This window comes from Dendronephthya gigantea, unplaced genomic scaffold (assembly GCF_004324835.1).
Source record: "Dendronephthya gigantea isolate DGI-Jeju-01 unplaced genomic scaffold, DenGig_1.0 000925F, whole genome shotgun sequence".
Classification (NCBI taxonomy): Eukaryota; Metazoa; Cnidaria; class Anthozoa; order Malacalcyonacea; family Nephtheidae; genus Dendronephthya; species Dendronephthya gigantea.
The window spans coordinates 10912-17921 of record NW_021163935.1 but is presented as its reverse complement, the minus strand read 5'-3'; the positions used below and the strand labels follow the sequence as shown (position 1 = coordinate 17921).

Below are 7010 nucleotides of genomic sequence, written 5' to 3'. Positions count from 1 at the left end.
GGCATAACAATAATGTTGTTGCAGTATATATAGAAAAAGCTCGTAAATTTGTAAATTTAATACGATTGCAAAGAATATCGTTCTATGCCCGTTATATCTGTGTAGTTAATCCAATTTTCTATTAATCCATTTCTATTTGTTGGCGGATTTTTATATGTAGAGACACCATGGAATGATGGGATATGATTTAGATGGTGATCGTGGACGTGAACGTAGGCCAATGGATCGCGGCGATCGTTCACGTGCCGGCCCGCGGTATAATGATCATAAGTCACGTGATCGCTACTGAGACTGGGAGAACGCATTGAGAACGCGTTAAGTCCGCTGAACAATATATGCTTTGCTTTTAAAAACAATAGATCTGTCAAATCCGCGCCAATAATTCTCGCGATAAAGCTAGTATATGAATGATGCGATTCTCAAAAGCAAACATTTTAGCGAACGACATGAGGTAAATTTGTAAATAGCTTGGTGAGCGAACACTACAGAACTTCCTATATGAACGAATAGAAGACGAGTTTCAAATTTCTAGCTGACCGAACATAATGTAGGGAATTTGATGCAGTTTAAATAGTTCTAGTTAAAACGTATTGAGAGTAGTATATTTTACGATTAGTGCGAGACACTGCTGTTTGTGTAATCAAGTTTTACTTGTAACTTACTTTCTTAACTTTATCGATTTTGTCAACCTATTTGCCTTTTCATAGAATTCTATAAATACATGACATATAGCAAAGAAGTTGGGCTATTCATATATATATATATATGGGATTTTGCTGTAGTTTGCTTTTAGTCTTTATAGCACTTTGCTTTTGTAAGAAAGCATTATCTAAAAGTTGTCTGTGGTATAAATTGCATTCCGTCCAATTCCAGGCGTTAGCTATTAGAAAAGCAGAAAATGTTTTGCGAAACGCTGTCACGGTCGCTTCCTGAGCATGAAAATGTCGTTTTCTACAATAAATACTGAAGTGCGCATAAGTCAACGATTCTCAAGAACGATTATGCGTATCTATTGGTGAAAAGCGTGCCTGAAGAAAACATTCGCAACAATGATATCAATATGACGTATTCAATGTAATATGACGTATTCACTGGTGACAACGGCGTGTGAATAGAGTATATCTGTCTAAAAAACTGTCTACATCTGCACCGTCTCTCTCATGGCTAGTGTTGGGTGCGTTGTTTGACTTGTTTCCAAAAGTCCCGGATCTAAGTTGCGCGACCCTTATTTGACGGGATAGGAATATTGCAATATAGCTATTACGGGGTAATTACCTCGGAGCTTGGGCGCAAACGGAGCACTAAGGAAAGAGCACTGAATTATAAGAGCAAAATCAAGAACACTCTCGTTCATATTTGCATTGTGTGTAACCATATTTAATGTGTTGTAATGCACCTTTAATTTACTGTCGATTTTTATCGGCCGGTTGTTTATTTAATGGTGTTAAAACGAAAAACAGTCAGTGGAATGAATATATAGGCTTTTTATATCATTGTTTTTCTAAACGTGTTTTGTCAAATGTCGTGCAATGCGGACGCAGTAATTGGGTACGGACGCTTATATTTTGGTATTCAGCGTTGTCATTTAGGTTCTGAGAAAACATATACTTGCAACCTTGAATATATATATTCCGAACTCTGTCTATTTGCAAATTTGGGGTTCGTCTGTGTTTAATATCTACGTTTGGGCCTAACCACAGTTAACAGAGGTATGAGCTTGTATTTGGTGACCTGGAGAGAAAGTATTACTGGCATACGTTTGGGAACATGTTGTGGTCCGTTCGGCTAATAGGGTTATTAGCTTTCTAGAATATGATTATAGTTTTATAATCCAAGAAATCAGTTTTCTGTTTCTAAAGCAATAGAAATGGTGAAATGCATAACACAACATCGGATGCTTACACCACCGTGTTCAATAAACTTGAATAAGTACAAAAAAGATGTGAAGGAAAGCTAGAGAAACTTCTCTTTTAAACACCGCTGTATATTAGGTTCGAGTCCATACTGTTTCTGGTGTTTGTCATAAGGTTTACAAGCTGAATGGAAAACAAGATAACTTGCTGAATTTAAGAATATATAGGTTGGCAACTAACCATTACAAATAAGATAACTATTGCAGATGAAGTTTTTATGCGAAAGAATGCATTCAAGAATATTAATAGAGCTTAATTGTGGAATTGATGTTCGTCTCTGGGAGGTATGTAGCAACTTTTAAGATAAAGGCTGTAAAGAATCGTGAATTGCCACATATCATATATGTTGAAGTAGCGAGACTACCTTAAATCCTCTATTATGCGCTAGTTATGGGCAAACGCAGCATTTTTGTTGTTAGCTTATGACTCATCGTAAAAAGGAAACCCTATGCTAAAATAGAACTCTGTCATATATAGGGAACCGATTACATGGACCAGCAGGTTTTACTGGGCTGGTCCGTCTTGATAAAGCAACTCTATATTATTCTCTTTTAATAACATGGTAGTTTGCTTTGGCGAGATCTCGCTTGCCTCAGAGAGCTAGTTCTCTTACCCGGAATGGAATTCTCTATATAATTATTTTTATTTCAACAAAGTGAGCTAAAAGCTAAAGATCAAGGAGCTAAATTGCCTAAAATATAGCACATTTCCTTAGGTTTTTATAAAAATGTAAAAACTTTAACCTAAACCAAAACCACAAATACAACATTGTGTGTCAAATAAGCGCTTTCGATGGTGAAGCGGCTGCAATTCGTACTTGAAAGTGAAGAAAGTATATTTGTGACAATATTGAATGGCATTATAGCGACAAACAAGGATCTATATATACTTGATCACTGATCAACTTTCTAAAATTTTCATTGTTTATAAGGTTGTTTTGTTCCATCCAGGTCCATATTCCCCTATCCGCGGAGATGTAGGAGAGGACTGGTGCATGATATATTAGTTGACAGTCAAAGCAGTCCTCTGTCGTTTTAGCAAAAGGCTTGCTCAGTAATACTGGTTACCCTCGGTCCATGTAGTTGGTCTTGTTGGTACTAGGGCAGGGAAATGCATATATGGTTGGGGGTAATGTGGGGGGCGGGATCAATTTGCTTGGTTTATTGCTTGGAAATTATGAACCACGCCAATATGTCTGCACTATTTGTTTGGGGGGAGGAAGAGGGGGGTTCGGGGATGGATGGGGATGCTTATGCATTGCGTCTAAACCAGGCTAAAATTGTAAGGTTTAATAGAGGATTTATGGTATATCAAAAAATATATCAATACTAAATTCGCATGCTTTGGACAACCTACACGAATCTCTCTTAATTGAATTATTTTATCTAAGAAAATGGGCGATGGAATGTGTAGTAGAATTACAGAACTGAACTGTGTAGTGTATACTTGTGCACCTTTGCTTTTTCAAACAGTGTCTGTGATGTATAGGGTTAGTTCATGGTGGGGGAGTGATATTTACTATAAACATAGAGCATGTGTAAGCTAGCTCTTGGCAGACCCTCGTTTAATTTGGGGTCTGATTTGAAAAGACTTTGAGGGTAACGAGGGCCTGCCACGCAGGCAGTTTTCTAACTATGCCGCAGGTATGTGACTGTATAGCATATGTTATAGCTTTGCTCTTTCCTGTTCTAACTTGTAATGGATAATAGCTGGATGAGGTCTATTATTATGAAAACGTAGACGTAACTGCACATAGATCATAATTTTAGGCAAGAAACCAATTAAAATCTATATTATGTCATAATCTTTAGCTCTTGGTTGATTCTACAAAGTTTGAGTTGCTTGCCTGTTAAAACAGCAATGATGATAGGAATTTTTTGTAAACATGTTTTAAAAAACAATCAACCAAGTTGGCAGCAAGACTGTCTGCATAAGAACCGGCTTCGTGCTATTTTCTAAATTTTGTTCAACGCGAGAACATTTTCGATATTACAAAACTGGACATTACAAAAGTCGTCAAAGTGTATTCGTTATATGACTTATTCAATAGCTAGTACAAAGCTTATATAAGATATTTCAGCAAATCGTCTTAATTCATTTGAATTTTTTTCTTTCCTTAGACGAAGACAAAAGCTATATGTGCACGCTAAAAAAGATGGTTATAGAATCGGCATGCTGCAGTTAAAGGGAGGAATTACAGACGAATAATTATCTGGTACTTATACTGTTCCTGTCTTTTATATTACGGAAACCACTATGCGGTAACCAATGCAACCTAGATTGTAGAACTAATGGATTGAATAGAGATTGTGCGTATGCGCAAATTTCCCGCGGCTAAGGACAAAAACCTTAACATATATTAACAGTGAATAACTAATTTCACTGTAACTCTCTTCCATTTCTAACACTCAGCAATTTTTCTCTGTTGAATTTAGGTTTGCAAATGGATAAAGATTATTGAAATATAAGGATAAGGTGCTTAAACTGGTGTGGCGAAATCGATGAGTAAAACGTCTGAAAAAACCATTCAACATCAGATGCAAGGTTAGTTCAAAAATTATTAATACATAAATCAATACTGAGATTATGACATGATTTCGTCAACCGGCATGTATAACTATATGTCATATTCGTTCATTTGTATTGTTAATCTATTTTGTCCAAAAATAGCAATGCACTGGCTACAGTTTTGCGATGATGAAATGATTTCTCTTACTGTGTAATCGTTGCAGCGCCAGAAATGGCTGAACCCACTGTTGACGATTTTACGGACATGAGGAGAAATACCAGTTTGTCTGGTGTCTGAGCATAACTATGTAGAACATATTTAATACCGAAAATATTTAATAAAAATATTCGCTCGAACTTTCTTGAAACAAAAAGGAACATCGCTCCATCAATGATTCGATCGTTTTTTCACGACTTGTACTAGTATCTAAAATTGTATCTTTTGCTTTCCTGCAGAAACCAGAATTGCGCAATGTTCGATCCATGATCATATTTTGAAATTGTTTTCGTTCACGTGGTAAGTGATCGCGTAACTTAAAGTAAAGTTCTGGGGTCTTGAAATATAGGTTAAAGTGGAAGTGAATCCGTATGTAAACAAACGAGTTATTTGCACTTTGGACTTCTATACTTTTTTTTTAAATGGCTATGATGTTTTTCTAAATATCTAACACCATTTAGGTTCACTACGCTTCCAAACGAATATGAATTAGAGTTTATGTTCGAAACATGCGAAACATGGGTATTCATTTACATCATAGGGCCCTTACATTTTCATGAGCATGACCGATGTGAGATCGGATATGACTTCCACTTTAATCTAGAGACAGCAATGTTTATACGAATTTGATATCTTTGTGCCTTTCAAATTCAAACACGTATACCATCTACAGTTTGCGATGATGAAGTGATTTCTCTTACTGTGTAATCATTGCAGCGCCAGAAATGGCTGAACCCACTGTTAATGATTTTACGGACGTGAAGAGAAATGCCAGCTGGTCTGGTGTCTGAGCATAACTGCATGCATAGAAAAATCACCAAGGTATTTGAAAATAATGTTTTAAAAAGAATATAAATTGTTTAATCGTTCAAATCGTTCATGCTACCTAAAAATAAAATGCTACCTAATTTCATTTAGTTGGGATGACGCTTACGTTCTGGCGAAGTGTGCAGGTCACATACCACAGCAATAAAATAGGCTCGATATTGTTCGAGGTATACAATTCAGTCCAACAAGAGCTTTTGTTTAGAAACGCCGGTGAAGAAAAGAAGAACTTTATACTTCATAACAAAATAATGTTGTAGCCTCAGGAACCAGGCCGCAATCCAGGAGGATCTTCATCGAATACATACTTACGATAAACCTGTAATCCTTCAAAAACAGTAAACATTTTGAGATTGTTTAATTTACTTTTAATCCGACTGTGCCAATACATCGTTCAGGCCAAAACCAACTTCTAATAATTATACGTAAGATTGAAGATGAGGCACAGTCCGTTCTGCGCATCGGTTCTGCTCATAAGGATAGGACGGGGCAATTGATTAAGTTCCCCACATTTTTTAGAAAGTAACTCGATTTCATATACATTTTCGATGTATACCGGACCAGAAATCGTGTTAGACATTCTGACGGTCATCATATTTTAAAAATATTCAAAAGAATTTGTACATTACGGACTTCAATAAATATGATGCAACCTTTAGTGTCATAACGTCGTAAGCTTTTTTTATTTATTCTTTCGTGGAAACAATATATTTTTATTTCAACAGCTAAAATGACATAATCAAAAAATTCAGCAGAATGTGTAACGGGAACTCAAAGGAAAAAACGCAATCTTTCGAAATTTTTAGTTCCCTCCCCGAGAATGCCCGGAAATAGCTGAAAAATATAGAAAACCGTTCTTTCGTGCAAACAATACATTTCTGTAAAATCGGTAACAATAAAATCATACTTTGACGATTTTCAAAATTTCAGGAAAATCGGCAACGGGGGACCTAAGAAAAATCGTGATTTTCGTCAAAGTTTTGAACTTTCGAAATTCTGTTCCAAATACCTCGAAATAGTTCAAAACTAAGTACAATTACATTCTTTGATGTAACGAATACATTTGAACACATAAAATCATACTTTGTCATATTTTGATAAATTTCAGAAAAATCGGTAACGGGGGACCAAAGAAAAATTGTGATTTTAGTCAATTTTTGAAATTTCAAAATTCGGTTCCAAATACCTCGAAATGGATCATAACTAAGTACAATTACATTCTTTGATGTAACGAATACATTTGAACACATAAAATCATACTTTGATAAATTTCAGAAAAATCGGTAACGGGGGACCAAAGGAAAAATTGTGATTTTAGTCAATTTTTTTGAATTTTAAAATTTGGTTCCAAATACCTCGAAATGGATCAAAACTAAGTACAATTACATTCTTTGGTGTCACGAATATATTTGAACAGATAAAATCATACTTTGGGAATTTCAAAAAAATCAAAGGAGGGGGTATCAAAGGAAAAATTGTGATTTTAGTCAATTTTTTGAAATTTTAAAATTCGGTTCCAAATACCTCGAAATGCTTCAAAACTGAGT

The 7010-nt window shown here is 35.5% G+C and overlaps 1 long non-coding RNA gene across 1 annotated transcript; it reads left to right on the top strand.

The window, feature by feature from the left end:
• The first annotated feature begins 4381 nt into the window (after nt 1-4381).
• LOC114544734 lies at nt 4382-6118 on the top strand. The gene is made up of 4 exons (XR_003690539.1): nt 4382-4457; nt 4878-4938; nt 5356-5460; nt 5557-6118. It is a non-coding gene; the product is annotated as an uncharacterized LOC114544734 (long non-coding RNA).
• Nucleotides 6119-7010: the final 892 nt, after the last annotated feature.